This window comes from Lithobates pipiens, unplaced genomic scaffold, assembly GCF_037356315.1.
Source record: "Lithobates pipiens isolate NorthernLeopardFrog02 unplaced genomic scaffold, aLitPip1_a1.2 Scaffold_13, whole genome shotgun sequence".
NCBI classification, from domain to species: Eukaryota; Metazoa; Chordata; class Amphibia; order Anura; family Ranidae; genus Lithobates; species Lithobates pipiens.
In genome coordinates, this window is record NW_027507718.1 from 532,023,217 (window position 1) to 532,031,849 (window position 8,633).

General features: G+C 46.8%; 1 pseudogene; it reads left to right on the forward strand.

The window, feature by feature from the left end:
- The first annotated feature begins 2,248 nt into the window (after positions 1-2,248).
- Positions 2,249-3,353, forward strand: LOC143976222 (proteinase-activated receptor 1 pseudogene; annotated as a pseudogene).
- The last annotated feature ends 5,280 nt before the right edge of the window (positions 3,354-8,633 follow it).

The following is an 8,633-nucleotide window of genomic DNA, read 5'->3' on the forward strand; positions in this document are numbered from 1 at the left end:
AATGAACATATACTTGACTGTATTCCCTCCGGAAAAGCAATAGTCTCTATGAACTTGACAAGAAAATCCCCCTTTATGGGAGCTTTGGGTCCCCAGAGTAGAATTTTAGCAAAGCTTCCACTTGGAGATTCATGCCCTTTTTCTTGAAAATACCAGCCCACCTGGCTGCTTAGTGAGATGTCCCAGGACAAGGGATTGGATCATAGCTTGTTACCACAGTCCCAGAACAGCTTGCTTAATATTACATATGGTAGCTGTAACCATTTATAGCCCTGGGGATGTAGAAGTACTCACACTGTCCCTGGAAATTGTGTTGCCTCAGAAGAGATGACTGTTCAGTCCTCCTACTGTACAGGTTCTTCTCCACAAGCCAGGGTGCCTCTCAACTAAGGCCCCGGGATAGTAGAGATCCCGCTGTACTTTTTGCTTTCTCAGCTCCCAGCCAGGAAGAAGAGCCCCCCTAACCTGGGTCCCCTCTCAGGCCACACGACACAGCTTCCTCACTCCATCTTTCACCCCACCCCCTTGCTGGCCGGACCCCACAATATTTAGGGGCTGATCCAGCCACCCTGCCAGGCCTCCTGCCTGGGGATTGGCCAAATTCCCATAAATATGCAGATTATCACTTCCTGGGAAAACCAAAGGCACAGCTGCTCCTGGTGCCTATAACCCGGCACATACTGGGTAAGCCCAGGTTGATCGAGTGACCTCAGGAGGTCGGTCTCTAGGGAAATGAAAGGCACAGCTGGTCTTTTTTTTATTAGATCTTAGAAACAGATGACAAGTCCAACAGATTATATACAAAATACAATAGAATAGGAACACCTATAAATCCCCTTTCGAATATCCAGTCCTTCTGCCCTATCTTACCAAGTATATAGACCCTCCACACATCCAACCTCTAATTCTGATCTATATACACCTCTGTGTCTTCCATGTATAGTATGTACATGCATTTCTCTGCCCTTCCTTCCTAGGCTTATCCTTACATTATTATTTTTTTCCCCTTCCACTCAAAACTTCCCTTGATAGACACATTTTTCCTTATTATTTAATAAGCAAAGTACCTGATTGGTTGATTAAACACTTTGTAGCAGTATCATCAAAGGAGCCACCAGCATGTAAGGTCCCTCAGGTATTTTCCCAGAATTGCCCCGCAGCAGACACACATCACAGGCTTTCCTTATACTCAATGAACAGTTAAGGGCGATGCTTTTCTAAAGTTTTGTAGCACCCTGATGTTTAGGCAGGGTTGCTCCTAAATTTACCTGCCAAGTGTAGCTACCTTGGCTAATTATTGATTAACCGCCTCTCTGTTGGGTCCCTGGCTTGGCACTCAAGATACCTCTCAAGCTTTACCCCACTGGCCTGCCCAGTCCCTGGCTTGACACGCAAGGCTGCTCTACAAGAGTCACCTCCGCTGGTTGGGTTCCTGGCTTGATACCCACTGAAATTTCCCAATTCTTCACCACCACCCGGTTTGTGAGAATACTGCTCTGGTACTTGCATCAGTTACTCACTGTGGTCCCTGGTAATAAGGCTGTTGTTCCCTTAGTGGCAACAGCTTCCCCTCTACCTCCGACCACGACAGGTTCTCCGGCCGGCAGAACCGTCACTTCTGGTTGGACTGCACGCCGCAATCCCTGCTCTGCTCTCTTGCTTCTGGATAGTTCCTCATACAGCCTAGAAGCAAGATGTGCCCGGGATAGGCCCAAACTCTGGCCTATCAGCCCGGGCAATACAACACACGTCTACCCAGACAGCCATTCAGGTGGCACAGAACCCCGATCACTTGACTCCACCCAAATATATAGGGCTCCCCAGGAGGCCATAGGATCAAGAAAACCCCTGCCCATTGGCAGAGATAACCCATATACTCATAACCTGACCTTGCATTTACCATTTCATATCTAATGTCCCCAAGTACCCAAGCACCTAGTGGTAGAAGAAAAAAGTGCAACAAGACCAAAACTTAGGGAGAAATCAATAGATCTCTAACAATCAACCAGGATAACTACTCCTGGCAAGTCAATTTGTGAGGAGCTCCTTCCCTAAACTCCAGGGTGCTACACATTGGGATCATCAGCAGGTCTCAGGGCACCAAAAATTAAGGGGACATACGAGAAATCCCCAGCTGTCCTCCTGTTTGCTGCAATGTGAAAAATGCTGCAAAATATTTCTGGTAAATGATTTCACCTCATATTTTGATTTTTTTCAGGTAATAACAATTGGGTGGACTCAACAAAACAAATTGAGGCCCACATACTACACAATATGTTTTTAGATGAATATAAGAAGTATATGAACAGTTGGTTGGTGACGAAGTTTGTGCCCTCCATCTATACCGTGGTTCTCCTCGTGGCTCTTCCTCTCAATATAATGGCGATCATCGTGTTCTTGGTGAAGGTGAAGGTGAAGAAGCCGGCAGTGGTGTACCTGCTGAACCTAGCCGCTGCTGATGTTCTCTTTGTCAGTATTCTTCCTTTCCACATCGTGTACAGATTCTCAGGAAATAACTGGCTGATGGGGGAAGGGATGTGCCGATTAGTCATGGCCATGTATTTAAGTAACATGTGTGGATCCATCCTGCTGATGACGAGTATCAGTGTGGACCGGTTCCTGGCTCTGGTCTACCCGGTCCAGTCCCTTCCCTGGCGCACAGTGAGAAGATCCTGGCTGGTGTGTTGCTTCATCTGGGTGATATCGATGGTCAGCACCGTGCCGATTCTCATAAGACAACTAACCCAACCATTACCCGACGTGAATATCACAACTTGTTATGATGTTCTGGATGCCGAATTATTTGAAAGGTTTCATGTTTACTACATTTTCCCCATTTATATGGCACTTTTCTATTTCTTACCTTTAATTATTACAACCTTCTGTTACATTGGAATCGTCCGCAGTCTCAGAGCACCGAGCATGAAGGGCGCCCAGAAGAGATCCCGAGCCGTCCTCCTGTCTGTGGTTGTGTTGTGTGTGTTTGTCCTCTGCTTTGGCCCAGCCAATGTTATTTGGTTCATGCATTTCCTGCAGGTCTATAACCAAGCCAGTAACTTCCTGTACGTCGTCTACATCATCAGTGTCAGTGTGAGCAGTGTCAGTTGTTGTCTGGATCCTCTGATCTATTACTATGCGTCCTCGGAGTGGCAGAGACACGTCTACAGCCTGCTGGGATGTAAGAGAGGACAGACTCCACCAGTAGGCCATCAGCGGGTCCTCCTCCACAAAGACCAGATACAGAAAACTCCCAACAATTCTACTGAAACTTCCCGGATTATATAACTGGAGGAGGCCGAACATTTCCAGAAAGTGATCCCCTTTATAAAGAAAAATAATTCATATCTGCTTTATTAATAGTTATATGAGAGTATTAAGCGCTTCCAGCAAATGCTGATGATGGGTTCTTTATATAACAGGCTCACTCGCTAGAAAGATGATACAATTGATAGAAGGTCATTGGGACGTGTTATTAGAATGCCGTCACCAAAGATCTACTGCTTTGCTGCTTATCTGTCACCTCTATTCCCAGAGATCAGCAGCCATGCTGGTACATGTAGTTCAATGGCTTTAATTTGCAAGGTTTTGATGTTACCTGTTATCCCAGAAGACTAGTTATCCACCTGCTGTTGAATCATTTAGCTACACGCCCAGTCCAGCCGGGCCATCTCATTCCATTTATCCACTTTAGCCCCGGAAGGATTTATCCACGTCCTGATCAGGCCATTTTTTGCGATGCGGCACCGCGTCGCCTTATCTGACAATTGTGCGGCCGTGCGAAATATATGTCTCTTTTTTGTCTCCCACAAGTAGAGCTTTCTTTTGGTGGTATTTGATAATCTCTGTGGTTTTTACTTTTTGCGCTATAAACAAAAAAAGAACTACAATTTTGAAAAAAAAAAACAATATTTTTTACTTTCTGCTATAATAAATATCCCCAAAAAAATGTAAAAAAGCACATTTCTTCCTCAGTTTAGGCCGATATATATATACTGCTACATATTTTTGGTAAAAAAAAAAAATACCAGTTAAACTTACCGGTAACAGGTTTTCTGCCTCCGACCCACAGTGACAAAGTATAGGCCCACACCAGTGTCAGAGGGAACATTCTGTGAAGAATGAAAACATCACCAACATATAAGGATAGGGAAGTAGGCCTGCCTTCTTGGAAGATTTCCCAGAAAACCCCTTACCAGTAAGTGTAACTGGTAATTTTCTCCAGTCATCTTCCAGGACGGTACACCTGAGACAATGAGCAAGAAGTTCAGGCCTACCTTAGGGTGGGGCCACCGCCTGTAGGACCTTCCTGCCAAACACCAAGTCCTGGGGGGACAACAGCTCCACTCTGTAGTGCCTCAGAAACGTCTCATGGCTCGTCCATGTTGCTGCCTTGCAGATTTGATCAATCAAAGTGCCGGCCCTCTCTGCCCAGGAGGTCGCCAGAGATCTAGTTGAGTGCGCCTTAAGGTGGACTGGTACCGGCTTACCTGAGAGCCTATAAGCTATCGCTTTGTTCTGTTTGATCCACCTTGCTATTGTTGGTTTGGAGGCCTGCAAACCCTTTCTTTGGCCAGAAAAGGGGATCAGTAGATGGTTTTATCTCCTAAATTCTCTCACCCTTTCTAGATAGACTAGGAGACAGCGCCTAATGTCTAAGAGGTGGAATCTTTCTTCCTTCTCATTTTTAGGACTCTGGCAGAAGGTTGGAAGGATAATCTCCTGTGACCTGTGAAACCCAGAAGTCACTTTTGGTAAATATAGAGGGTCCTGTCTGAGGATTACCCTATCCTCCAGGATCAGAAAAAATGACTCTTTAATCGTCAGAGCTTGTAGGTCGCCAATCCTTCTAGCTGTGGTAATGGCCAGAAGGAAGGCCAACTTAAATGAAGGAAATTTAAAGGAAACTTGAGCCACCGGCAAAAAAGGCCCTTTTCGATAGGGCATCCAATACCAGGGATAAATCCCACTGTGGGAACCTGATTGTCCTTACCAGGGCTAACCTCTCCCTGGCCAACAAAAACCTTTTTACAAGGGGAGGGGGTCTCGAGCCAGACTTCTGTCAAAAAATACAGACAGGGCCGCTACCTGAACCCTAAGGGTGCTAACCGCTAACCCCTGGTCCACCCCATCCTGAAGGAAATACAGAACGGTTGGAACCATTTGGAAGGCTCCCTCCTTTGACTGAAGCCAACGGGAGAAGACCTTCCAGACTTTAGCATATATCTGTCTGGTGACCTTCTTTCTACTGAGTAAGAGTGTATCAATCACCTTCTCCGAGCATCCCCTATCCCTGAGGATTTCCATCTCAAAAGCCAGGCCGTCAGAGAGAAACCCTGGGTCGGGATGAATGATTGGGCCCTGGCAAAGGAGATCTCTCTGAACTGGAAGACACAGCGGAGGAACAACCGACCATCTCCATATGGTGGGGAACCAAGCCCTCTTCGGCTACCAAGGTGTGATCAGAATGATGTCTCCCCTTGACTGCGATAGCTTCTGCAACACCAGAGGTATGAGCATTAGGAGAGGGAATGCATACGCCAGAGCAAAATCCCAGTTCTGAGCAAAGGCGTTCAACCCCAAGGATCCCTGCTCCCTGGTGAGGGAGAAGAACCTCCGAACCTTCGTGTTTTTCTGGTGGGCAAACAAATCTATCTCTGGCTTGCCGAAATGACGGCTTACCAGATCAAAAACTTCCTCGTTCAGCTCCCACTCTCCCTGATGAACGGGCCGCCTGCTGAGAATATCTGCCTGAAGGTTGAGTGAGCCTTTCATGTGGACTTCTGAAAGTGAGAGAATATTCTCCTCTGCTTCCCCTAGGATCTCTTGAGTTAATCTCCTCAAACTGCCTGACCTTGTCCCCCCTTGGCGGTTCAGGTAGGACACTGTTACCAGGCTGTCCGAGAAGACTTGCGCCTCCCTGCCTTGGATCTGCTTCTTGAAAAAGCTTAGCACCTTTCCAACTGCCAGAAGTTCCTTGAAGTCATGAGCCCCAGAACTCTCATGATGTTCCTTAACTAGACCTCTCCAGACTCAAGGAGAGCCCCCACTGCTCCTTGAACCTTTGAAATCTTTTCTGAAGGAAGAAATATTCTTTGAGCCACCGAGTCTAGCTGGTACCCTAAGTACACCTTGGACTGTGATGGGTCCAGGGAGGACTTCTCCGGGCTGCCATCCAACCCAAGGAATCTAGGGTGGACAACACTATGTCCCTGTCTACCAAAAGCTGTTCTTGGGCCGGGCTGTAGATCAGCAAATCGTCTAAGTATGGTATCAGTGCTATCCCCTGGAGGTGTAGGAAAGATACCACTTCGGTGAGGACCTTGGTGAAGATTCTTGTTGCCGCAAGGCCGAAAGGGAGGGCCCTGAACTGCGAATGCTCCACCCCCCACTCTGTGAGTACCGTGAAAAGCAGGTACTTCTGGTGTACATGTAAATACGCGTCTCTCAGATCTAGCGTTCTCATGAAGACCCCTTTCTGGAGATGTTTTCTTACAGAATAAATACTCTCCATCCTGAATTTTTTGTATAGCAAGTACTGGTTTAACTTTTATGATTAACCGAAACTTGACTGATGGCTTCAGGAGCATGAAAATATGGGACTAAAACCCGAGTGTCCACTGACTCACTGGCACCGGAATAATTACTTCCTGCTCTGCGAGTTCTCGAATACTTCCCAAAAGGCCCCTCGCTCTGAGTGGGTCCTTGGAAAGACAGGTAACAAGACATTTGAGGGGGATTCGCCTGAAATTCCAACCTGTATCCCTCTCTTACGAGACTTAAGATATAAGGACTCTGTGTGATTTTCTCCCATTGAGGGAGGAACCAAAAGAGCCTTGCGCCAACCTTTATGCTGGCATCATTTGGTTTCTTTGTTGGAAGGTCCAGAACTGGAAAAAAGGATCCCAAGCCCCCACTTTTTTCTCTAATCACTTTTACTCTTAGACTGACCCTTTGCCGAGGGGCCTTGAAAAAATTTCTTCCCTCTCTCTCTCTTTGGCTTTATAGGGAATTCCTTACCCTTCTCTGTGGATCGGGATGCACTTGCTCAAGTCCCGAACCAAACAACAGGGAGCCTTCAAAAGGAATACCACACAATCGGGACTTAGAGGTAAAATCTCCATCCCATGTTTTTACCCATAGGGGCTTCCTAGCGGGGTTCAGTAGTGCCGCTGACTAAGCAGTCGTTCTCACTGTCTCCACCACTGCGTCTGCCAAATAGGCTACAGCTCTCTCAAATCACTTACTTAGACTATTTTTTACGCGAGACGTGGTCCATCAACCTATTCCGCCAAGCGTCTGCGTTTCTGGCCACACAAGCTGAGGCCAATGCTGGGCACATAGCTTCAGCATTAGCCTCCCAGGCTCTACGTAACAAGTTCTCAGATTTTTTTATCCATCTGATCCTGAATGTTGCCTGAGTCCTCGAAGGACAGGTCCAACCTCTTGGAAATCTGCGCTAAGGACGCATCCAAGTGAGGGACCTTAAAGAATTTCTCTTCCTCTTCTTCCTTAAAAGGGCATCTACGCTTCCAGGTCTTTAGCTTTAGAAGCTTGCACTCAGGCACTTTCCATTCCCTTAGAATTATATCTTTAAGGGACTGGTGTACCAGGAAGGATTTAGCTTGCAGCTTACCCAGACCCCTATACACCCTATCCTCTGACGTCCTCTGACATATAAATGGCTTTAAGAAGACCCTCCATATCCTCAGCTGAAAACAGGTGTCCCCCAGGCCTAGCCTCCACCTGGCTGTCCTGATCAGAATCTTCCCCTTCCTCTCGGAGCTTATCTCTGAAGCCTAACCCTCTTCTTCGTCTGAATGGTAGGGGGTAGGTTCTTGGGACCTTCCCGTATAACCGGTGGACATGTCCTCCTGTGAGGTGGGCTGTCCTTTCCTGATGGGATCAGGACCTGTCGTTTTTCAAACGTTGTCCTAAAGGATTGAACGGTTGCTAGCATCTCTGACTGCAGTGCCCGGCATTCCTTCACAACCTGTGCTGTCTCCTTGCCTGCAAGCTTAAAGATGCATTTGTCACAAAAAGGCTTGCTGTGGTTTTGCGAATGTTAATCGTTACAATACCCACAGCGTCTAGACTTGGAAGTAGCTTTGGGTTTAGACCTACTGGTCGACCCCTGGGCAGGACATTCTGGACCTATGAATGACAAATCAAGCCATTAAGCTACCCGGTGTCACCCCAAATCCCTCCCCTCCCCCACAGCAGGATCACTCACCCCTTATGGCGACCTCAGCAGCTGCTTGTTCAGGTCCACCCTCCTTCTCCATACTGTTCCGACTTTTAAACTCTGTTGTTGATTGTGTTTCCTGTCAGGTGAGACCAGTCATCTCAGTTGTGCCGTCCTGGAAGATGACTGGAGAAAATCACAATAAGCGTATATTGATTGGTTTGGGCAAAAGTTATAGCATCTACAAAATAGGCAATAGGTTTATGGCATTTTTATTATTTTTTATACTAGTAATGGCAAAGATCAGCAATTTTTAGCAGGACTGTGGCATTGCGTCGGACAGATCAGACACTTTTGACACTTTTTTGGGACCGTTGACATTTATACAACAATCAGAGCTAAAAGTAGCCACATGCGTCCTAGGGAATGATTCTAACTGTGACTGACTGGA